We start from the raw sequence: 24,866 nt of genomic DNA on the forward strand, positions 1-24,866 counted from the left end.
CGCGGACCTGGCCTGGTCAGTGCCGGGCAGGTGGGTCTCGTTTGAAGTGGAGTTCTGTCGACTTAGTGTGCTTTTCTTTTTTAGTCTCTCCTAGGGACCTGTCACTTGCACTTTCTCAAACAAATAAAGCCTTGGAAAATGCTTTTGGGGAGTGGTTTGCTTAAGTCTCATTTGCGACAGGCGTGGCGTTCATCGGGACCCACTCTGAAGCTCCCGGGCGCGCTGCAGTGTGAAGGAGGCCCGTGCACAGCGCACGCTGGCTGCCTCTGTGCTGCTACGGGGTCGTTTCATCACGCTTCTGAGTGAGGCGTGCTGTAGCTGACGTCTTCCGACAGTTAAGCAGTGACCGATCGCAAACGAGAATCGGCAGGGAATTTTTGGTTGCTGGTGATTTTGGTTGTCAGGGATACTGTGACCTTTCATTTTTAGCTATTTACAAAATAGAACAGCTGTGGAAATCATAAAGCAAAATTTGGTAGGCACAGAAAGCGGTGATTCATGTCGCTAGGGCCTCGGGGCCCAAGACTCAGGGCAGGCCCGAAGAAGACGGAGTCCTGAACGTGTGCATTTCCCGCAGTGGCTAAAGCAGCGCAGTCTCTGTGCTTCGCTCTTTCAGCAGATCTGACGGGAATCTGTGCTCATGGCGGATGCTATATGTGGAAGACGCGTTTCGGAGAATGGTTTTAGACGGCGGTGAGTAGGAGGGGAAAGAGGACAGCTTTGGCAGACATAAGTGGCTCTATTTTGAATGTGTGAGTTGGATAGGATTTTGGAGAGCTCTTTGCGAGGCTGATTTATTACCTGTGGAAGTGGGTAGATCAGAACAGAGAGGGCCCTGAGACAGCGCATGGCCAGCTGGCCAGGTTCGCCGTGTACCTTCTCCATTTAGGACACGGCCCTCAACTTGGCAGATCCAGGAGCCTGCCTTCGCCAGCAGTGCATCCAGAGCTGACCAGGCTTTGGGGGTGGACTGACTTATGCTCGACACTAATGAGACTCAGAAGGGATTGATGAGAAGGCCAGGTGGTTGATTTCCTGGAAGAAGATACATTTCCAGTGACTGTCACAATGGTATTAAAGGATACGTGGAATTGGTTATTAGGATGTTTCCTGGTAAATTGAGGACCAGCTCAAGGGGAGTGTGACAGTCTTGAGAGGCACAAAAGCCTTCCCCATGCCAAGCGGAGCCCTGCCGTCGCCGGAGCCTGCCTCCCATTGCCGGCTTCTGAGCAGTGCTGCCCGGGTCTCGAACTTGCCCTCACTTTCTCCGAATTTCTGGCAGGCCCAGCCTTTCTGCGCATCCTCATTGATTTGCCTGCTGCTTCTCTTGTGTTGGTGATCTCTTACTTAATCAGGTAGTCAGCGCCTGGTTCTTCCCTCCTAATCTGGGACATTTCTTGGCCTCCGGGACTGCTCTGCGGATGGCTGACCTCACGCGCTGCAGGCCAGCTGTGCTAGTCTGATCTGCAGGCACTCACAACGTGGCTGCTTTAAAATCCGCCCCAGATGCTTCCAGCATCGCATTCATCTCCGTGCTGCTGTCTGTTGATTGTATCTTCTCAGTCAAGTCGAGGTTTTCCTGGTTCTTGTTGTGATGGGTGACTTTTACTGAAGGTGGGACACATCGGGTGTTGTGTGTGTTACAAGACGACTCTGGATCTTATCTAAATCGTACGTTTTAGCTGCTCCCCCCCCCCTGCCCTGCCGCTGCCACCACTCTGGTGTGAGGGTGAGGGGCAGGGCATGTTACCCCATGACCGCCGGTTAGGGGTGGAAGTCCAAGTTTCCCACTGGATTCCATCGTCACCTGAGGGGGCTCCTCCTCACTCCTGGACAGGCAGGGGAGTTCCGGCTTTCGCTGACACCTCTTCTGCTGGGAGGGGTGACCATAACCTCATTCCTGCTCCCCACCTGGCATCCACGGACATAGGGGGTGGCCTCCCGACTGCTGGGTGGGAGTGGGAGTCCTGGCTCGCCACTGAACTACTTGTGACACAGCCCCAGTGGGGGGCAGAGGGGAACCTTGTTGTTGCCAGGGAGGGGTGGAAGTTCAAGTTCTCCACGCGTCTCCACTGACAAGGTAGGGGTGTGGGTGTGCTCGTTACCATTCAGCGAGGGTGGGACACTGGGCTCCCTGCTTGGCCCTCTCTGGTGAGGCGAGGCCCCGTGTTACAGGCTGGCGGGGGCGTGAGGCCAGGCTCCTCCCCCAAGACATTCGCTGGCGGGACACAGGCGGAGCCACAGCATTTCTGTGCTGTCTGGCGGCGGGGGGGGGGTGGGGGGGGTGCGCTCTTGTCTGAAGCTTTCTCTCCAGCCAGACGGCCCCTTTCCAGTCCTTTGGCTGGAGGAAGCAGGCTTTCCTTGGCTTTTGGTTTTGGTCCCCATTGTCATTTCTGGGGCTCCAGCTTCCTCGGCACTTGGTCATGGGTATGTGAGGTGCAGAGAGAGCCCTGGGGACCCACCGCCGCGCCAGTCCTCACGTCCTGGGCTCTCCGGTCCCTCTGCCTGCTTCCTGCCTTCCAGGGTCTTCTTCCGTTCACCCTCCCCGTAATATAACGTCTGTGGCTTTTAGCTGTGCTTGGCGAGGGCAGTAGTAGAAAGTGCCTCTACTCTTCTCAGAAGCAGAAGTCCTCCCTTTCTTGTTTATTAACCTTTCTTGTCTCTGCGGTTAGGATCTCGGCACAGGCGCTGTCCTCTCTCTGTGCCTGGCTCACCCTCTCATTTATCAGGTTCAGCTCAGGTCCCCTGGGGCTCCCAGGCCTCCCTGATTCTCCGTCTCAGCTCCACTGGCGGCTGGCTCCACGGAGCCTGGTGTCTGTCTCCTCCATAACGCTGATTCCAGCCACAAGCCTTGCACGCACTCGTAGGCTTACTTACTTATGCAGTGAGGTCTGGCTCTCGGCTGCCCTGCCAGCCCCGTGAGAGCCGGGCGAGGTCCACTCCTCTGTGTCCGCAAACGAGAGAGACGACTCCCTGGAGCCGACACCCAGTTCTGCGAGGTCTGCTGTTCCGTGTTTGGGTGAACATGGAGTTAATAAATTAAGCTATGAAAGAGAAAACGGGCACTTCAGTGTTTTTGTTTTAAAATGCAAGATGGATGTCACTGCTTTCTGACAAATGCACACTCAGTGTTCATCCCAGGAGCATGTGTGTTAGTTTGTAACCTTCTCCGAGCTCCGCTCAGAGAACTTGAGGCGGCACGTGCTGACGTTTCATTCCCTGATTAAACGGCACTCAGTCCGCAGTGAGGTCAGGGGCTGGGGAAAGACGAGCTGTCTGTGTAGTTTTTCCCTCAGATTTCTGCTTCTAAACATAGTTGAGAAGATGTGCACGTTTAACCCACACACGCACGCCCACGTGCATGTACAGCTCAGTACGTTTACTTGAGATGCAACCGGGCTCCAAAAACGATGCCCGATGGGAGTGAGGTGGTGCCTCTGGAAGTTTTGCTTTGCATTTCCCTGGCGGTCAAGATGCCCGTTGGGTGTCTTTTCGTGTGCCTAGTGGCCGTTTGTGAATACTGAACGTCTGCTCAAACCCTCTGTCCATTTTTGAACCGTGTTGTTGATTTTTTCAATTGGAGTTGTAGGAGTTCTTTGTTATGTTGTGAATATTAACCCCTTAGTAGGTTTATGATTTGTGAATATTTTCTGCCAATCTGTGCATTGCCTTTTCACTCTGTTGATACTATCCTTTGACGCACAAAAGTCCAACTTCTACTTTTTCTTTTTTTTGTCTTTGCTTTCAGTTTATGTCTAGGAAGTTATTGTTAAATCCCATGGAATGAAATTTTGTTCTATATTTTCCTCTAGTTTTATAGTGCTAGGTTTTAAGTCTAGATCTTTGATCTCTTATGAGTTAAGTTGCACATGTGCTATAAAGTAATTCATTCTTTTGCATGTGGATGTCCAGCAGCATCTGTTGAAATGACAGCCCTTCCCCTAGTAAACTGTTTTGGCACTCCTGTCAAAGCTCATTCGCCCGTGTGTGGGAGGGCTTATGTCTGGGCTCTTTATTCCATTGGTCTATATGTCTATGTTTTTCTTTTTAACCACTTTACTGAGGTGTGATTGACAGAAAGAAAGCTGTACCTATTCAGTGTGTGCAACTTGGTGAATTGGAGATAACTTATATGTGTCTTTTTGCCAGCACCACACTGCTCTGATTACTGTAGCTTTGTAGTGAGTTTTGAAATCAGGAAGTGTGAGACCCCCCCAACTTTGTTATTCTTTTTCAAGAACATTTTGGCTATTTTGATTGTGCGTTTGTAGTAATTATAGCTCTTTATTTTCTAATTTTTTAAAAAAACTATTGATTGAAAGTTGGGTTATATGGGCACAGATTGGTATTAGGGTAAGTCTTTGCTTTCTACCTTATTAGTGTACTTAAAGATTTGTTTTTATTTTATTGACTTTCATACATTGGAGAGGACCCTCCCTTAGTTTTTAAGCTGAGAATTTTCTGTGTCAGAACAACATCAAGCTCAGAGAAAGTGTTAGAACGAACCAAAAAATTAGTAAGTTAGCTAATTTTATCCTAGTGTTGCAGAGACCTGTGCTGCGTGCCATCTGGTCTGGTAATGAATCCAAAAAGTGGAAAGTTTACAAATAAATTTGAAAATGCAAGTTTTTTGTTACCATGTAAGTTTGTAAAATCATACTGAAATTCTAACCCAGAATGTTACAGAAAAGTCTCAGAATGACCAGTGGGTCAAATTAACATGTTTCTGTTTAGAAGATTTTTCTCTTTGATCTGCAGTGTCTTTTCAAATTGGGGAGTAAAAATCTTAAAATTATATTTTATTTCCTATTTTTTCCTGTGGTCTAGATAAAGTGTTAGTTTATTGAGTTTAAAAAATGTTTTGCTAGTAGCATATGAAATGAATCACATACTGTACTTCCCCATGTTCATTTATGGCCCCTGAAAGAGTAGAAATTTCACTAATTCAAAAAAGCCATAATAAATACACCATAGATATAAAGTAAATGCTTATATAAATTTTTAACACCTTGATGTAAAAAACAGTTTAAGATATTTATTTTAAAAGTTGTTTTCTTCCAACTTAAGTAACATTTAAAATAAGTTCATGTTATTAGAATGTTTTTAACCAAGAGGACCTAGAGAATATAATTGTAATGTTGGAATTGATTGAGAGTTCTCATACTCAGATTGTGGATGAATCGATCATTTCAGGAGCTTTTCTGGTTCATACTTTCAAAGCCAGCAAATTTTAATTTTTATTTAGGTTTCTTTTATAAAACTTGATTTAGTGCTGCCTACAGTTGAATAAAGGGCAAAAAATGATCATTACTGAATGCTAGTAACTGTGTCATACAACTTTTGTGTGTTTACTGCCATCTAGTGTTGCCTTTTTAAAAAAAACTACTGAAATTTCACTTAAAAATTAAATTTATTGGGATAACGTTGGTTAATAACATATCAATTTCAGGTGTACAACTCTGTTGGGCTTTTTTCGTTTTCGTTTTTAGAGAGAAGGGAAGGGAGTGTGGGCAAGGGCCAGTGTGCGCGAATATTCAGTCACTGAGGAGTGCCCATTAAATTACTTTAACTGTGTTTTCAAGTGATTGAGCAATTGTTTGTTAAATGTTTATTAACGAATGAATAACTCTTTCTTTCTGTGAACATGTAGTTAGTGGCAGTTAAGACTTAAACTTCAACTTTACAATTAAAGACTTTGGTGTACCTTTGGGACATGTAACTGACAAAACCCTCAGGCAAAGCAGTAGACTGATATTATTTATAAGAAAAGGTAAACTGAATAGGCAGTCTGGCACAGTGGTTAAGACCGTGGGCTCTGGGTTCGAATCCCGACTCCATCTTTGACAAGCTGCGTGTCCTTCAACGAGTTCAGCACCTGCAGACGTCCTGGGGGTGAGCGAGTAAATGCATGTGGTTATGCTCATTTCACTGCTTGGCCAGAGTAAGTATGCAGTATGCTAGTTATTGTCGTCATTTCAGAAAAAGAGCTCTTCTGCTCTTCACTTCATTGAAAGGTCTGATTAAGCTGTGAGAATTCAATCTAAAACCTTGCCTAGGAAGGAACCCACAACCAACTTCATTGGTCTGGTCCCTCCTTCCCAGGGCTGGAATGTGCATGTGTTGGGTACCTGGGAAGCTAAATAGGGTTTCTGACTTTTGGAGCAGGGCACTTTTGAGTGGAATTATTAAACTGGGGTTTCCCCTTCCTTCTCTGGTTCCTCCACTCCTGTGGTAGTCCTGGTAACTTTTCAGTTATATTATGGGTTGTCCCCTCTCAGATTTTATCCAAAGGGGGCATTGTTCTGTGTTGTGTGGCTGGGATATAGCCCTGGCTTTAGAAATGCCCCCGACAGAATCCCCCTAGAGCTAAGTCACGGTGCAGCCGGAGGCTTCCAGAGACCGGCTCTGCCTGTCCACCCTGGGCAGTGCTGAGAGGGGCATGGCTCGCCCCGCCCACCGGTGGGGGCCGGGGGAAGGTGCTCGCTTCCCCAGTGACGTGCCCCCCAAGAGGCATTTTGTTCTCAAGTCTGTTTATACGCTACATTCTTGTTCCTGTAATTGGCATGATTTAATTGAATGGAATGAAAACTGATGAGATGTGTGTGCTAAAACAGAGAGTCGTCATTTCTGTGAAAAACTTTGGAAAGACTCCATAAAGACAAATTACTATCAGATTGGGTAAAGACGAGGCAATTATAAAAGATTAGGGGAAAAATCATAAAAATACGGGCAGCTTTCAGATTCTGTCTTCACACGGCTTCACGCCGCTTGTTTTAAACGGAGGCAGACCTGGGAATCTTGGGCCTTGGATTTGGGGTGTTGTTCACACATGGAAGATGGTGAGGGAGTCCATCCCTGGGCCCTACCTCACAGAACCTGCAAATAAATGCACTTTCAGTGTTTGCTAAAATAGAATGTTAAAGATATACATTTTTTTATGATTCCTCATTTCAGCTTTTGGGGGTTAATTGAGGAATTACTGATCCCCGGTGTGCCACCTGAATGAGCTGCTTCTGTCCTTGGGGAGCACGGAATCAGGGGCCCAGCTTTTAAATGTGTCAGATAACGGGACATATTTGTGCTGTTGGAGGACCTAGTGCCCTCCACATTGGTGGTTAGTACATAATCCGTTTAAATATGACTCTGTTGATCCAATTTTTGCAAATTAGTTTGCATTCTTTTTTTAAATTCTATTTTATTGATTATGCTATTACAGTTGTCCCGATTTTCCCCCTTTTGCCCCACAAGTTTGCATTCTTTTAAGCTATTAGCAGTGGTGAACCTCCCCTTGATCTTGGCCTAGAACATGGAGGAAAAGGCAAGCCTCACGCTTCCGAAAGATATCAGTTTTATCTTCCCAATGAAGTTGTTTTCAGAAAAGAATTGTACAAGGATTAAGAATTCGGAAATTCGGCACTTTCTCCGCACTCTTTAAGTCACGCCTTCCAAGTCTAGCTACATAATTTCCTTCCGAGTGAAATCCCAGAACACCGTCTATGTACGTATTCGCATGTGAATGTGCAACTGTCCAAGGACAAACAGGGTGACTTGGGCAGTTGTCTGTGAGGGCTCTTACTCTGGTCTGCTCTTGGTGGGCGCTGTCAAGGGCTCCGCCAACTTGCCTGCGCCTCCGACACCCCCCGCTGCGCCCCGCCCGTGCTCACCGCCCGGGCCCAGCACCCTCAGCACCTGCTCACCACCCCCACGCACTTCCTTTTCAGCCCGCACACCAGTGAGCCACACGTCTTGTTCCCTCGGGAAGTGGGGAGGTAGTAAGAAAGCACTTTGGTTTCCTCTTCTTTTCCCTAAGATGGAAAGCGAGTCCGACCTCAGGAAATTGGAAGTGGACTGTGAGAACATGAGAAACTTCCACTGTGTCCAGAGTGTTGGATAGAAAATGTGGAGAAGTATCAGATCCAAGGGGAGTCCAGGTGGGGGTCGGGGGTTTGTGTGGGGGGGACCCTTTACAGAGGGAAGAGAGGGACACTGGGCGGCTCCCCAGGCAGGAGCGAGCATGGGAATGGTGAAATCGGGGACCAGGCAGGGCTTGCTGGGGTGGGGTGTGGGCGGAGAGTGAAGAGCCTGAATTGAGGGATGAAGCATCATTAGGGGTGGGGGGGCGCGGGAGGGGGGACAGGACTGGTGGGGGGCTGAGAACCCCTGGTGATATTTCACATTCCCTTTACATTTCCTTCCAGAATGGTGTCTTTTAACACACGTGCTCAGGCAGAACTGCAATACCCGTTTCCCCTTAGCAGCGTAAACCCTGCGTGGCCGTTCCGATTATGTGAAAGTGGGGAGACTGAAAACAGCGTCCACCGCGTCTCCCCGTTAGGAGACTGCACTTCCAGCCCTCTCCTCACTAGGGGGCAGCCACCGCCTGGGGTGTGGGGGGACGGACCGGTTTGTGCCTGAGGACCCTGTCCCTGTGCGAGTGGACAGGTTGGCGGCCCGCCCCCCTGTACCACAGCCCTGCCCTCCTCTGCCTCCAGGGTCCCGGCAGCCCCCGGCTTCCTCTGCTCCTCCCGCACGGGTCCCAAAGCCCTGGGGTCTGCCGAGTGCTCTTCTCCACTGTTCTCACGCCTGCCCTGACTTTCCCAGCCTCCTCGGTCCTGCTGGTGAGGCCGCAGTTCTTCCTTTACGCCCGCGTCCTCACCGTTCACTCGTGCTGCCAGAAGCACAAACTGCCGAGTTGCCGTTTCCAAAGACCAGCGCTGTAGGCCGACCTCCTGTGTCTTCACGTACCTCATCGTGTCTCCTCTGGAGACACAGTTCCCGGGGGTCTGGTCTGCACTGGAGACACGAAGATGGTACATCACACCCCTGCTCCGTAAGGAGGGCTCGCCCCACAGGCAGAGCGTTTATTCCCCTGCTCGTTTCTGAGGCCTGTTTTCGTGCTCTTCCCCTCAGCGGAAATAGCGCCTCTGAGTTCACGTTCATCAACATCTGGAGCCCGCTTAATATCACATGTCCTTTAGGGGACTCTTCCCACGTTGGCTGCACCGCAAACTCAGAACATCGTATTAGTACTCACCTCAAGAACCACTTACTGGGCGTGCCCTGGGATTTTGTGCCCAAAATTGGGCCAGCCTGTGCCAGCCATACCCCACACACCATACCATTGACTGGCAGTAAAACAGGTCAGTTCTGCCTCACTAGTCACTGGGGACATGCAGATGGGAGCCACCGGGAGATATAACCACACGCCTGGGAGAATGGTCAAAAGAGAAAAACCACTGGTCAGGATGCGAAGCAGTCAGACCTCCCCGACGTGGCTGGGTGGGATGCAGAGGGGCTCGGGCGCTTTGCAAAACACTCTGGCATCTTCTTACGAAGTTAGCGTATACTTACTGTAGGACCCAGAAATTCCATGCCTGGGTGTTTACCCAGGAGGCACGAACTGAGGTTCACACAAAAAGCTGTGTGCAGCCATGATAGTGGCCTTTCATTACCTCCAAACGGAGTCAGCGCAAACGTCCTGCAGCTGGCCAGTGGACAGGCGATCTGCGGGGCGTGCACGCCATGGGAACGGAAGGGAGTCTGGGATGAGCCGCAGTCGGGGTCAGTCTCAGGTGCGTTCTGCCAAGTGAAGGAAGCCAGACTCCGGAGGCTCCACCCTGTTGATTTACTCTGGGAAAAGCAGACCCGCAGGGACAGAAAGCAGGCCAGGGGCTGCCAGGGCTCAGGGATGGGGGTCCACCACGGAGGGGCACCACGTCCCACCACAAAGGGGCACACACACGCAAAAACTGGGCCGGGCTTGCATGTCATTATTTTAGCGTCGTAAACTTTGACAGAGTAGTTGGATTTGGTAAAATGGTATAAATTTGATCAGTGCACAGTTTTTCTAGTTATCTTGATAGGTTGTCGTTCTTTTGTAGTTACTTGTTTTGCTTCTCCCCTCCCCCCTTCAGCCTGTAGCCTAAAAGTTTCGGAGGGGCTTCAGGTGGTTCTGTGGCCCCCAAGGCGCCATGTTACAAAGACTGGGTTAAATTAGCATCTGAATGAGACCATTTCCTAGATTCCCCGGTGCTTATAAATGTCACATGTTGATATCACCATCTAAGTTCATCCTGATGAATAAAATACGTTCCTCCTCCCATTATAAATGCTACTGAAAATGAGCTACTATTTCCAGAGATGTTAAAACCCATGAGAGGGAGGATTTTAAAGATTTTATTTATTTATTTTTACAAAGGGAAGGGAAGGAGATAGAGATATAGAGAGAGAAACATCAATGTGTGGTTGCTGGGGGCTGTGGCCTGCAACCCAGGCATGGACCCTGGCTGGGAATCGAACCTGCAACACTTTGGTTCGCAGCCCATGCTCAATCCACTGAGCTACACCAGCCAGGGTGAGGGAAGGGAAGATTTTAAATGTTGATTACTTTCTAGAAAACAGCTTCTTATCTTACATGTTTTAGCTAAAAACCCTTGTCTTGCAACCGAAGGACAGAAACACTGTTACACCCACGCACGTGCACATGCGTGTGCATGTATGTGTGCATGCGTGTGGTTTATGAGCCACGTGTGTCTGAGTCTGAAGATCCAGCCTCCCCAGGGCAGCCTGAGCCCGAGGTGGAGGACGAGCTGCGGGACGTCGGGATCCGACTGTCCCCGAGCTGCCGGCAGCGGCCCCGGCTGTGCCCACGTCTGCACGTGCAGGGAGGGCTGCGGCGGTCCCATCGTCCTTTCCATCTCAGTGTTTCACGTAGCAACTAGTTGGCACCATCTGTGCCACTAATGAAGGCTGCACCGTTGTGGTCACTGGCGCGCAAGGAAGCCAGGTGGAGGGGGTGTCTCACAGCCAAAAGGCGGTGGGATTGGAGCAGAAGGAGTGCAGTTTACTAATATTCTTTCATGGGGATCAGTTGTCCGAAAGGAGCCACCAGGAAAAACTTCTACTTACTATTTCTCTTTTGTCAGAATATCCAGCATGTACATGTGTTTTTTTTTAGTCCTGGATAAGCTGATACATCTTTTTGGTACTTGCCCAAGTTCCTGACTCCTTCATTGTTTCTGTGACACTTGTTCTCTGGTACAGAGCATCGCGAACATCGACGGTGTGCTGACCACTGGGGCCCCCCCGGCTGGGCCCAGGGCCCCCTTCCTCACAGCTGCCAGACACGGCCGAGGCTGTGGCCGCGACCCCTGCTCTGCATCATGAAGGGGTCGTCGAGCAGAGTTCATGAGTTCTTGGATATTTCAGACTGCTCTTCAGTAACGCGGCTGGATCATACAGTGTCGGGAAACGGTCACTGCAGTGCCGTCTCGCGTTACTGCTGTCAGACTGCGAGACTGGCCTGGTTTCTCTCCTTCCGTGAGCGTCTTGGTCGTTTTGATTTGGGGCCCTGGGTTTTGTTATTCCTTTTTAGAGTTTATCTTTAAAATCTAATCGTTTTGTACGTCTGTGCCTCAGAACTGACTGGTCCAGAGCACGGACACACTGTGGGCCCTTTCAGTACAGTTTCAGGTCTTCTTTCATTTCTTGAACATTTTCTTGAATCATTTTTAACATTAACCGTGTCCTATTTGTTTTTGTCGTCAGGGTCTCCAGTTGTGTGTGTGTGGGGTCTTCTTTGCCTGCCTTCCACATCGATCGCTTCCTTTCCTTTTGACATCTCCGTTTCATTTTTGTCCTGACTTCCTACGTCTTTCTTTTTTAAAAGATTTTATTTATTTATTTTTAGAGAGGGAAGGGAGGGAGAAAGAGAGAGAGAGAGAAACATCAATGTGTGGTTGCTGGGGGCTATGGCCTGCAACCCAGGCATGTGCCCTGACTGGGAATCGAACCTGCAATGCTTTGGTTCGCAGCCCATGCTCAATCCACTGAGCTACGCCAGCCAGGGTTTTTCTACGTCTTTCTTTGGTGTCCCTCATATTGTCATTTCCATCCATTCTCCCCTGGCCACTCTGTAATTTATACATCGTTTCTAAGAGGATATTTATCTTTCTCTTTCATTTGTTCCGGGTTGTCACTCCCATGTCATACCTTCCTGTTTGTTTGATGTTTCTGGTCTGAGTTTTAAAATTTCCTGCGTGAAAGTTTTCTTCCACATTTGTAAATGCACATTTAACATTATTGAGTTCAGTGTTGGACATTGAGTTGTCATTTTCATCTGGTCCTTGTTTTGTTTATTCGATAGCTTTTTGTCTGTTCGACTCTTTTTGTCATTGTTGTCGGGGAAGAGAACCCAAATGGGAACGCCTGGATTCTCGGTGCCTTGCTGTCGTGGACTGTCTCCCGCTCACGGGGACTTTGCGCAGATGTCACCTGCTGGGGCTTTGGTGCTGCTGTTCGCTCTGAAATGAGAAATTATTCTGGACTAGTAATAGGGGTTCCAGTTATTCCAACTGATTCCTAGTTAACTACAAAACCTGCCCTTGTTAGCATACTATAACATATCCAATACATCATCTATAAGGAGCGTGCTGGGCATGTTGTAATAGTTTAATTCCATAAGGGGCATTTTGAAAATGAATCTTTATTACTATAAAACCATTGAAAAAAATCTGAAAAATTTCCCAGAAATTCATTACACTTAGGAGTCCATAAATTTGTGACTTAAATCCTTTGTAACTTTTCTCCAAGCCACTAAAGGGCAGCATGGTGTATGTGTTTGCGTGTGTATTATATCTATTGTGTATGCCACGTATTTACATACATGCATTTGTGTGTACGTTTTTCCACTGTCGTTGAAGTCAAAAAGTAAGTAGAGCCCTGGCTGGTGTGGCTCAGTGGGCTGAGCGCTGGTCTGCGAACCAAGGGTCACCAGTTCAATTCCTGGTTGCAGGCCAGGTCCCCAACAAAGGGCACATGAGAGGCAACCACACACTGATGTTTCTCCCCCTCTCTTTTTCTTTCCCTTCCCCTCTCTAAAATAAATAAATAAAATCTTTTTAAAAAATTAAGTAGAAATTATTTTAGATCCTAAGAGAATTTAAGGGATGTCTGCTGTTACTGCTTAAAGTAGGGCAGAAATAAGAATACAGATGCTACATTTTATAAGATTTATAGGCTATTTTAAGTAAATATTCAAAATATTTTAGAAAGCTTTTACTTAAAATGTAACATATATACACCGTATTTTGCCATGTGTAATGTGCACTTTTTGCCCAAATTTTTGAGGGAAAAACAAGGATGCGCATTATACATGGGTAGTACCTGACATGCCTTGTGTCTGCTCTTGTGTTTTGTAATTATTTGTTACGTAAAATTTCTTGTACCATAACATGTTCAAAAATAAATCCTAAAATTCCTTTAGAATACAACAAATAAATACGTAAATATAAATAAATAAAAAATCAATTAAAAAATTAAAAATGAAAGATATTTTTCCTGAACGTTGGGGCCAAACGCCTGGGTGCACGTTATGCGAGGGAGCGCGCTGGGCACGGCGGAACACGGTGGGTGCCGCGGCTGAGCACCGCGCCCAGTGAGGCGTCCAGGAGTGAACGTGCCTGGGAGACACGGGTTTACCGGAAGCCCCTTCTTGTTCTTCCCAGCTGCTGCCGGCTGACAGTAACTACTTTCTTGACTTCTGTTGCCATTTGGTTTCACCTCTTTTTAAATTTTGTATCAGTTGTGTCATATAGTCTGCTCCGTGGGTATACCTTTTAACCACTCCAGTCCCTTGAAATTGTTTCCCAGCTATGATGCTTCTTAACAGTTTCCCCTCTGACCTGTTCATCAGTCGCTCAGGGGCGCTGTGTTGATGCGCTCGCTGGCGCCCCCGCGTGGCTGGCAGAGCACCTCGGCCCTCCGCGGATGTACTGTTTCTGGCATCACAAAAGTAATCATAAATATTACATCTCTAAATCCAGTGAAGAAATTGTCTAAAGGATGGCTTATTAGAGGGATTAATAAAATATGAAGATATTTAAAGATCTGGTGACTGAAGAGGGCAATTGGTGTGCTGCTCATTCTGAAAGTGAATCTAAACTGGGTGAGATCACTCCGCAGCCCAAATGTTAGTCCCAGCCCTGACTAAAGGGATAAGTTGGCAGTCTTTTAAAAGCTGCGTCATATTCATCATTCAGTTGGTTTTATTTTCCTAAACATGCTGATTTCGGTGGCTTTTTTAACTTAATACACTCTGAGTATATTATGTGGATGTGCTAGAATATATTGAATGTTGTCATTTAAAAACGGGAGTGATAACACTGTTGCAGAACAAACAAGTAAATAAGTGCAAAGCGGAGAGATGATGCTGGCACATCAGACTGGCAGCAGATCCCTGGATCTGGGGAGGAATGGCAGCCAGGAAACGTGAGGTTTGGAGCGGCCAGCCTCCATCCGAGTCCCTGTCAGTTGCTGACACATTAATATTGCAAACAGAAGAAGAACAGCTTGCAAGGCCAAGAAGCACGTCTGAAAACTGGGCCTCTGCCCTTCTAAATGCATCTTCTAAATGCATCAGCTCCCTTCCCCTGCCACCACCATGAATGGCATCGTTTTAGGAACTTGGAAAGAGGGGAGAAGAGAGACAAAACGTCTTTCCGTACTGAATGGCTCTGTCCCCTTCACATTACTCCCTCCTCACCAGATTCGTCTGGAAATGCAAGGGGACCAGCGTGGCCAAGACAGTCTTAAAAAGGGAAGAACAAAGCATGAGGTCTCAGACTTCCCAGTTTAAAAACTTGCTGCAGAGCTGCAGTAATCACGACGGTGTAGTGCTGGCAGAAGAATGGACGTGGAGATCAGTGCAGTGGAACTGAGAGTCCAGAAATGTGGCTTCACTGTTATGGGCAGCTGGTTTCTTGACAGAAGCACCAAGGCAATTCAGTGGGGGAAAGAACAGTCTTTTCCATACACAGTGCTGGGACACCTGGGTGTCCCCACGTGAAAGAACGAAGTTTGGCTCCTACCTGACACCGTGGACAGAAGGGATCAGCGACCTGAATGTGAGAGCTGGGATGCGGGGAGTGTGTAGGATGGCTAGAGGGAGGGTTTTAGGGGCCCGGCCTGGAAGCAGCCCAGATCACTTCTACTCACACTCTACTGGCCATGAAAAATCAGCCTTGGCCACCGGGAGACGACATGGCCCCGGGGAGGCTGGGAAGCATGCTCCTGCTGTGCCTCCAGATGGAGGAGGAAATGACTTAGGTGAACGGCTAGCCCTCTCTGTCACCAGGAGGTGGCCACGGGTCAATCTTCTGAACCTGTATAGTTCTGAAATTCTGTTGCATATTTGTTCCTCCTCATCGAGTCCTGCAGTTACAAGAATTGCAAAGAAGTGAGAAAAATCACAGTCAATCACCTTTTCCTTGGACATAAAAGAGTCAAGTTCAGCCAGCAAAGTTGCAAAGCAGTCATGCTTGCAAAAAATATATTCTGTGATCTCGTGAGCCTACCTGTGGGCCAAGGTGTGATGCCGGCCTGAGACTAGGATGGCCGGTCTCTACTCATCACCAGCCCGTGTCCCTGTGAGCTCAAAGGATACACGTGGTTTCACTTGTGATTTGGAAACTGTGCGAAGCTTTTGCAGATGAGTGAGCACTAGCCTGCAGGAAACAAACAAACAAACCAGCATGAGCTCAGAATAAAAACCAAGTGCACAGATGAGTTTCCATCAGAGACCCACCGGAGCGGCCAGCAGGAAGCCGGGCATCCCCGCTTTGGCTCCTCCCACAGCGGCAGGTTCGAGGGAGTGTTCTTGCTCATGCATCCGAGTCAGCCCTTCAGGGGCACCTGTTTGGCAAGTTTGGTGCCTGTATCGCCAGTTGAAGAAGCAGCGGTCCTCCAGCTGAGAGTCTGTCATCTAACTGTCCTGCGCTCTGTGGGTATGATTACAGAGCCTGATGGAGGTGCTAAAGGGAAACAGGATTCAGGGGGCATCGTCAACACGGCACAGCGGAGTTCATGTTTAAGGACCCCGGGGGTCCTTGCCTAGATGCGCTTTATCAGAACCCTGGGCTTTTCTGTAATTCCTCTCACCCCATGGCATGCATCTGGTTCCTAATGTGTTTTAAATTCATGCCCTTGTTTTAAGTTTCATGTTTAAACTAAATGTTGCCTTTAAAAAAAATCACAGAAAGACTACAAACCAGCTCTGCTTGAAACATGGTCTGCAGACCGCCTTCGTTCACAGAGCGGGCGATGGGCGCAGAAGTGGAGGGCAGGCGTTTGGAAGCTTCTAAGGCAGTCTGACGGCGCTCTGACATTTCAGCATGCGGCCCGTGGGCTTGTCCTTGGAGCAAGGACACCAGTTAGGGGAGCGTTCCCTTTGCACGGTGAGCTGCACATGGTTACACCCAGTGTGCATTCGTCTGCCCTGGCTGCAGTAACAAAATCCCATCGACTGGGTGATTTCACCCACGGAAGCTTATCCCTTACAGCCCTGAAGGCTGAATGTCCCAGCCTACGGTGTCAGCGGGGTCGATTTCTTTCCAGGACCTTTTCCCTCGGCTTGCAGGTGGCCTCCATTTGCTGTGTGCTCGCAGTGCTCACACGCATGTGCTGGTCACTGCCGCCCCCTTGAGGGGCACCGTCCGTGGACTTCCTGAGCTCTCTGTGTCTGTGCAGCGCTCTCTTTGGTCCTCTGCCCTGCAGGCAGTTGGCGCCCTGTCCTCACCGCCCCTTCTCTGGGAGTGGGCTGGAGTGACTGGCCTCGCCTTGCTCCCGGTCCCTCGGGCATCACGGCCCTTTCCTGCCTGCTGTCACAGTGTCTTGAAAACTGTCGTCGTATAAAATGTTGGATGTTGTTTCAAGAGGGAGGGTTATTCCACCTTGGTGGAAGTAGAAGTTGCCTATAGGGATATTTTTACTAAGAAAAAATATATTATTTTTAATAAAATTCAGTGCCTAAGAAGAATGAAAATATCATCTTTCCCATTTCCGTGATGCCAGCACTGTCATTCTAGTGTCTACGGCCAGAAACCTGGGTGTCGCCCCAGACTCACCTCACTCCAGCCCCAGACCCAGAAGTCTCCTCGTGTGTTCAAAACAGACCCAGAGTCTGGCCGCTTGGCCCCGCCTCCCCTGCCCCGCTGAGGTCTGGTCCCCCCGCGGGACTTTGGAGGAACAATCGAACCTCCTATAGCTCCGCTCCTGACCTGTGCAATGGTGGTAGTAGTTCCCACCCTTAGAACACCGTCACAGGGAGAAAAGGAAGGCGGTGCTTTCAAAGTGCCTAGACAGCCCCCGACGTGTGGGGGGGGGGGGGCTCAGGCCCTCGTCCCCACTGCAGCCTCGGCTTCCAGCCTGGACTGGCCCTCCAGGGAAGCACAGTCAGGGCCGAGGACCCCCCGGGGGTCCATGACAAGGCCGTGCTTCTTGACGGCTTAGTCCTTCTACTCTGGACGTCATCGCCACGTGCCCCGGGGCCCTGAGGGGCCAGCGGGGACGCCCACCGCTCGGGTTCGCCCTCGCACCGAGTTAGGAGGGCACTCCTCGCTTCCAGGGAAGCCTGAGGTCCCATTCTCGCCCTGGCCCTCTCGGCCAGGCAGGCGGATCCAGGCTGCACACCCTAAAACTGAAAGCGGGTGCCAAGGTGCAGCCCAGCCGTACAGGGAGACATCACCGACAGACATACGCAAAACCCAGCCAGCGAGTGTCCTCTGCCCGGCTCTGTAGCGTCCGCCGTCATGATTAACACGTGCAGGAAGGTGCCCGAGGTGGTTTTATAAAAGGTGGTTTTCATGAAGGCAGAGAGAGGGATTGGACGTTGGGCAGACGTTAACTCAGTATGGTGGAAGTGTTTGGCTGGGCTGCACTCTCCGGCCAAACGGACCTGGAGATGTCAGGCTAGATAGAGCCAGGGTCCTGTCAGGCCTTTCCCTGAGATTGTGCAGCTGGTGTCAAGTCAGACGAATACATTGATGTACGGACTGCATTTTGTGAGTTTTTCAAAAATCTAATTTGTGTCCCTCGAGCAGCAGTGGCGCAGCCAGACAGCCAGGCTGCGTGCGCACGTTTATGTTGGAGATGTAACCATGCTCCTGTTTTCTTTTGTGCGTGAACCACTCCATTGTTACTGCCATTGGCCTTTTTTTTCCTTTGCATTAACCGTCTTTGTTGCACCAGAAACGCGAGTCTTTAAAGAGCGACTGTGAAATTGTGAATGTCGCTCATAAAAATTCGCTAATTGGTCACGTGAGTTAGACTAGACTATTCCTGCTCACTAACGGTTTTAATTAGACCATGAGCAGGGATAGCATTAGGTAGTTAGTGTGATTATACAAAAACTGAATGTGATTGCGCCCTACTATTTAAAGAGATCGTCCTTTTCCCAGTCGAGCTGGAGATGTGAAGAGCATGCAGAACCTAAGTGCTGGATGACTTAGTAGGATAATTGGGGAGTGTTCATGTGAATCTGGTGGGTTTAATGAACCATTCATGGAATCCCACGTGTTTCCCCACTCCGCGAGCTCGCTCCCTCTCGTGCACAGTGACGCACCGAGTGAGGTCCCCGGGACACAAAAGGAAGTGCCCATCGGACGACAGCAAGGTAGTGACTGGATGGTGTTTTCCATCGAAATTTTCACCAAGGCAGTTGTAAGTTCACGTGCACCTGTAAGAAATAATACACAGGTGTCCCGTGTACCCTCCCCCCAGCCTCTTCCAATGGCAACGGTCTGTAGAACTCTGGAGCCAGGTCGCAAATCGGGATGTTGACATGGATACAACTCGCTGATCCTGTTCAATTTCCCAGTTTCACTTATGTCTGCGTGTGTTCGGTCCTGTACAATTTTAGCACGTGTAGATACAGAACAGTCCTTTTATAGCCATGCCCACCTCTCCCTCCACCTGCCCCCACCCTCTCCATCTCCAACCCCTGGCAACCACCAGCCTGTCTTCCATTTCCTGGCCGGGCAGCATATCCCGCTTAGAGACTGGCTTTTCTCCACTGAGCGCTGCTCCCCGGAGATTCGCCCTGGTCACCGTGTGCGTCAGCAGCCGCTCCTTCCTCTGGTCAGATGTTGTGCTGTGGTGTGCATGCACCACGGTGCATCAGCCACTCTCTCCTTGGAGGACCTCTGGCCTCTCTCCAGTCTGGGGGCGACTCCAGATAAAGCTACTGTGAACATTTTTGTACGGGTTTTGGGTGAACATAAGTTTTCGTTTCTCTACATAAATGCCCAAGAGGAACATTGCTGGGCTGTGTGGTAACCGCAGGTTTCGTTTTGCCAGCAGCTGCCAAATGCCAAACTGGTGGTCAGAGGGACTGCCGTTTTGCATTCCCCCGGGCAATGGGTCAGTGGCCGGTTTCTCCGCACCCTGGCCGGAATGGCGGTGCCAGTGATTTTTATTTCAGCCATTCCGATGGGTTTGGAGCTCCGTCTCGTCGTGGTTTTAATTCACATTTCTCTGACGGCTAATGAGGTGACCATCTTTTCATGTGCTTATTTGCCATCTCTCTGTCCTTCAGCGAAACATCTGTCCGTGTCTCTTGCCCGTTCTCTAACTGCATTTCTGTTTAAACAGTTGGGTTTCAGATGACCTTTACGTGTCTTGGGCAGCCATCCTTTGCCGGGGGTGTGGTTTGTATCCTGGGCAGCCATCCTCTGCTGGGGGTGCGGTTTGCGACTATTTTGTCCCCGTCTGTAGCTTCCCGTCAACTTTTACGAAACAGCAGCTTTTCATTTTGGTGAGGTCCTCGTCGTGACTTTGTAACATTTGGTCTTTTTGAAAAACAGGGAGAGGTACCTTCCATAGAATTCGAACGATTTTCTCTTTTAACTATCTTTATTCTTTTTTATTCTTACCCGCCACCCCTACTTTTGCTCTCTCTTTAGCATCGTGAACGTTTTCCTGGTGGCGAAAGCCGCCGTACGTGGTGCGCACCACGGTTCATTTCCAGTGTTGTTCACCGTGTGCATTTCCTTTCCCTCTCGCCCTGCACGTGCCTCTGCGACATTTCCTGTCCCCGTGACTGCACCATCTGTCACCGTTGGTTAGCGGTCATTCACTCTCTCCAACATCCCCGTGCCGCCTGTAGCATCTCCCCTGTCTTTCAGGACCAGGCCTGCCTGTTGGCACCATGTCATTTTGTCACCCTTCAGAGTAACAGGGCAGCTCCCTGGGGCCACAGGGCGGATCCCGAAATTCGTTTATTCGTTTCCTCCACTTATGAAAGGGCCGTCCCCGTCCATTGGGATCTGGAGATGTGCCTTTCCTGGGCGTCCCTGGTCGCCGCGGGACTGTTGGCACCTGCTCACTGCCAGGCGCCTTGCTTGGCTGTGAAGGTGCAGCGGCGAAGAAACAGAAGAAACACTTCTGCCCTCGTGCGGTATGTTAGGAGGAGAAGGATCGTGAGCAAGACGAGTAAATATGCAGCGTGTGTGAGCGGAAGGGGCTCAGGGGGAGAAATGCAGTGAGGAAGGGAGGGGGGCAGGCCGTGTCGTGATGGGGTGGTCATGTGCACACTTCCAGAGAGGGTGGCACAGCGTCAGCACCTGGAGGGAGACGTTGAGGGGGCCCGGCGTGCTCCAGAGAAGCAAAGAGGCACGTGTGGCTGCACTGAGTGAGCGAGAGAGACCTCAGAGGGGCACGAGTCGAGAAACACAGCGCAGGGGCCAGACCATGCAGGGCTTTCCGGTCATGGGCAGGACCGGCTTCACGCCGGGTGACGCGGGGGCTGCTGGGGGTCCTGAGCAGAGGGCAGGTGGTTGGACATATGTGCCCTGTGGTGGCACGGCTGTAAGGGATAGGACGAAGGCAGGGAGGCCGAGGCAGTGAACTTGGACAGAGACGAGGGCAGTGAATGCGGAGGGAGCAGCAGCGACTGGGTCCTGGGCCGATCTTCAGGGCAGACGCAGGAGGACCTGACGGTAGGTCGCAGACGGGGTGCGACAGAAGCGGGCATTGGTGCCGGCCCCCGGCTTCGGCCCGAGCAGCTACAGGAGCGGGGCGGCTGCTCCTGAGACAAGAGCAGCGCTCTAAAGGGGCAGTGCCAGACGAGGCCTCGGGAACGCCGCACGGCCGTCACATCTTTTTTACTAGTCGAGGGTTGACGAGCAAGCACATGGTCGAGTGTGTTAAGGTGCGCTCATCGGAAATTGTGCTTTTGCAGGAATAAATACATTTTATCCATAAAAATTGGGGGGGAGATGTTTTTCTGTTACTCCTTTAATTATTTACATCTTAAATTCTTTACCTGTTGAGCTCTTCTGAGAAACAAAGTCCATCTATCCCTGCTACAAACTGAAACATACAATTGGTTTGTTCTGCAAGCATCGTTCATCTGTCATGCGTGTTCACGGTGCCCCAGCCCGATGGGGGATGAAAAGGTACGGCCCCTCCCCCCAGGGACCACGTTACTTTGTTCGGCGTAAGTGAAAGGTGAGAAAACCACAGAGTAACGACACGGTTGACACCAACCCCCGGCTGACAGTCTGGGTTCCCGACTTTGTGTGTGCGTGTCACCTCCTCCTCTCGAGCGGCTGTCACAGAGTGACAGTGTTTTGGTTCTGTGATCTGAGAGCTGACTTACTGAGGAGGGCGTGTGAGGGAAATGCGACACCTCATCCTGGTGAGTAAGGAAACCAGTCGTGGTTTTGGGGCACACACCCCCAGCAAGGGGCTTGGATGTGGCGGCGCCATTTGGGGTTTCACCGGCACCTGAGTCGAGCCCGGGGGGTCACGACCTCTCGTGACACACTCCTCAGTCAGTTCGCTGGTGAAATGATGTCCAGGGCACCCGGCCCGCGGGCAGGCCTCGTGCCCAGCGGAACCCGTGCTCTGACCGCTGGAGGCACTGTAATGTGAATCCGGTTTTCCCGTAGAAAATGATGTGAGAGGGGATTGTGTTCCGACCGAGGATGCGGCCAGGGTTCAGCGTTGCGTAAAACTGACCAGGCACGTGGTGTTCACTCACATTTGTTTCCGGCTCTAAGTGGCACGCTATTTGGCATAAAACTGAACAGTCTTCCTGAAGCCAGTCAGAGAAACTCGCTACCCGTGGAGAATGCAGAAGACCCTCATTCAGATGTTTACCACCGCCTTTGACAGAGGCTTTGGACTAGTTGGCAATTTGTTGAGAAACAGATTCCAGGATAACGACCTTTTTGGAGAAAAGGCTTTTTCTCCAAAGTGGGTGGACTACCCGGTTTTTATAGAGCGGTGCCTCCCTGAGCAGTGCCAGAGAGCACACTCCTTCACGGCCGCAGCTCTGGCCAGGCAGGTGCCCGTCACATTGCCCGGCGGTGCCGCCACTGCTGTTCACATTTCCTGGTGGCGCCGAGTCCTGCCCTTTCTCTGCATCCTCTGCCTTTGGCTTTTTGTCCATCCTCACCTTTGGGAGCTGCAGAGCGCCAGTAGGCATTGCCTCGCGGTGCAACCTCGCACAGACGCAGGGCCCCAGTGTGGACGGCAGCCACGCCCACAAGCAGGGCAGCCACGCCCACACGTGGGGCAGCTGCCCTGGACAGTCCTCCTTTCTCAGCCGGAGAACCACCTCGCTGCAGCGTGGTTGTTAACAGGACGCCTGACCACGCGGTGACCGGACCTTTCCTCGTGTGACAGCACTGAAAAAGCCAAACAGATCTCAACCGTCAGGGCAGCCACAGTGTCCCCCACACTGAGGCCAGGCTGCGCCTAAAGGCCTTTGGAAGCAAATTGTTTTAGAGTTAGTTCCCTCAGAGGTGGTTTTGGAGCCTTGGAGAGCATTGATTTTTTTCATGTTATGGTTACAGCCCACTTCCCTTTGCCTCGTCCCGTCCTCCTTTCCAGAACCCCTGCGTCCCGTGGCGTAGCTCTCTGGCCCCAGCTCTTCTTTTCCTTCTGCTTAGGCCTCTGGTTGACCTTGAAGGGAGCGGATGAACTTGCTTAGTGACTTTGGATCCCTGGGCCTCCTCCCCTCCCCTCCCTGACTGAGACGAACATGGTAGTGAGCTCTTTGTAAGGTTGGTGTTTCCCCAGAGGAAGAGGACTAGGGGCTACAAAAAATCAAAATAAATGATCAAAATAAAGTAGAGGCTTCCTTGAAGTGTCCAAAGCTTATCTTAAAGATGTTCTAAACCACTAGAGGGAGCCCAGATTGTTCTGATTTCTGAATCTGATAGTTGAACGCCTTGATTTCATTGGCCCTGGAAAAGGGTACCTCCGGCGATGGGCACACGCGTAACTTCGATGGTCTCCTTCAGTCAGCGTCCAAGGGCAAGGCGGGACCTCACCAGAGGGTGTCACAGCACACGGCACCGGCGAAGTAATTGAGCGAGGACCCTGCCAGGGCCCCTGGCTCTCCTGCACCCCTTCCCCGTAACACTCATTGTCCTCGCCCACGCCCTGCCTTCCTGCCCCCATTCCCAGGGGGCATGTTGAGTCCCACCCAGCCGACAGCAGTCTTGGGTCGACACTGCACCGGGCTCTGGGCTTGTTTCAAGATGAACGACACAGCTGTCCTTCGAGACAGGGTCGGAACCTTTCCTCCTCTCCAACTCCCATCTCTTCGCCCCTCTGCTGATGCCTGCGTCCATGCCTTGCCCGGGCCCTCTGCCTCCGTGCGGCTGCCCCGTCCTCCTGGGGAGGGCCTGCGCTTCTTCCAAGCCAGTCTGAGAGAGCCTCCCTCTGCCGTCCTCCCTGGCGAACGCTTCCCCATCTGGCGCATCTCTTTATACTCAAGGTCCTTCTACGGAGGTGTGTGATTGGAACCCACTTGAATATTTGTTGCCATGGAAATGTTTTGTGTTTGCTTCGTGCCTGGATTCCTCACCTGTAATAGGTTGTAAGCTCTTTGTGGCAGGGTTCTGTTTCTGCGTTCCCGTCGTCTCACCCATGATGTCTAGCATCGCCAAGGAACGCACTTGGCGAACCCTTCTCTATTTTAGCCGTGCTTCACGTTTCCCCGGAGGCTGCCAGCACCGTTGTCAGAAATAGGAACGAGGGCAGGCCCTTGCGCTGCCCCTGCAGCGTGCTCTCTGTGTGAGTGCCTGCCCTCTCCCGGGGAAGGCTGGCTGCGTCTGCGGCCTGGGTTTGGCTCCGTCCTCAGTGCTCACCCTGAAGTCATGAGGGGCCGGGGATGGAGCTCGAGCACCCCAGCACCACATCCTCCAGCCCAGAACCCTGTGGGGATGCAGGAACGCCCACGGCTTCCCAGGAAGGCGGAGGGAAGTTCAGCCCCGCTGCACCTGCCCCCATGGCCGGCCTGGCTGCACCTGCCCCCGTGGCTGGCCGGCAGCCGGATCCGGCCTCAGCACCTCTCCCTGCGGCTCCAGCACTCTTCCTTCCCCGTGCAGGGCAAGCTCCGCACTGCGCCCTTGAAAACACGCACGAGCAGAGAAGTCTGTGCTACTCAGGGCCTATTAGAGTAACCGCCCGGTTGTTAATGACCTGATTCACAAGCGACAGGGACAAAACAGGGGAGTCATTCCACACGAGAAGCTCGGGTCTCTAAACAGTGTTGAATAGTGAGCTTCCCTGTGTGAGACTCGACGTGAATGGCGGCGGCCTCTGTCTCACCGTGACGACGTGAGGTTTTTCTTGCCAGTTTGTGTAGTGCATGGCCTTGACCTTGTTTGTCTTTTCCCACTTCTGTTTCAGGTAGCTCTTCCTTTGCTTTCTTGTTTCGATTAGGAATGGCAATTGAAGTCACCAAATGTTTTTCAGCCTTTATGGTTATTGATATGGTTTCTATTTTTTCGCTTTAAAAAATGTAAATGTAATAAATTATGTCGATGGCTTCCCTAACGGTGAGTGATCTCTGCATCCCCGAAGTAAACGGTGCTGGGTCACGTGATGTTACTCGGTTAATCCACGGCTGGGTTCTGTTTGCCAGCGCTGTATCTGGAGTTTCTGCATGTACATGTTGAGTGAAAGTGGCCTTCATTTTAGCATTAATTGGTCCAGCTTTCCACCCTTTCCCGTGACCTAGAGCAGCCCGAGCACACGAGGATCCGTTCGCTGACGGTGCTCACGGCCCAGGGTTA

General features: G+C 50.6%; 1 protein-coding gene across 4 annotated transcripts in view; it reads left to right on the plus strand.

Moving 5' to 3' along the window:
• ANO10 (anoctamin 10) overlaps positions 1-24,866 on the plus strand; it is a 111,044-nt gene that overhangs the window by 34,087 nt on the left and 52,091 nt on the right. The window lies entirely within an intron of this gene.

This window comes from Phyllostomus discolor, chromosome 7 (genome assembly GCF_004126475.2).
Source record: "Phyllostomus discolor isolate MPI-MPIP mPhyDis1 chromosome 7, mPhyDis1.pri.v3, whole genome shotgun sequence".
Taxonomy (NCBI): domain Eukaryota; kingdom Metazoa; phylum Chordata; class Mammalia; order Chiroptera; family Phyllostomidae; genus Phyllostomus; species Phyllostomus discolor.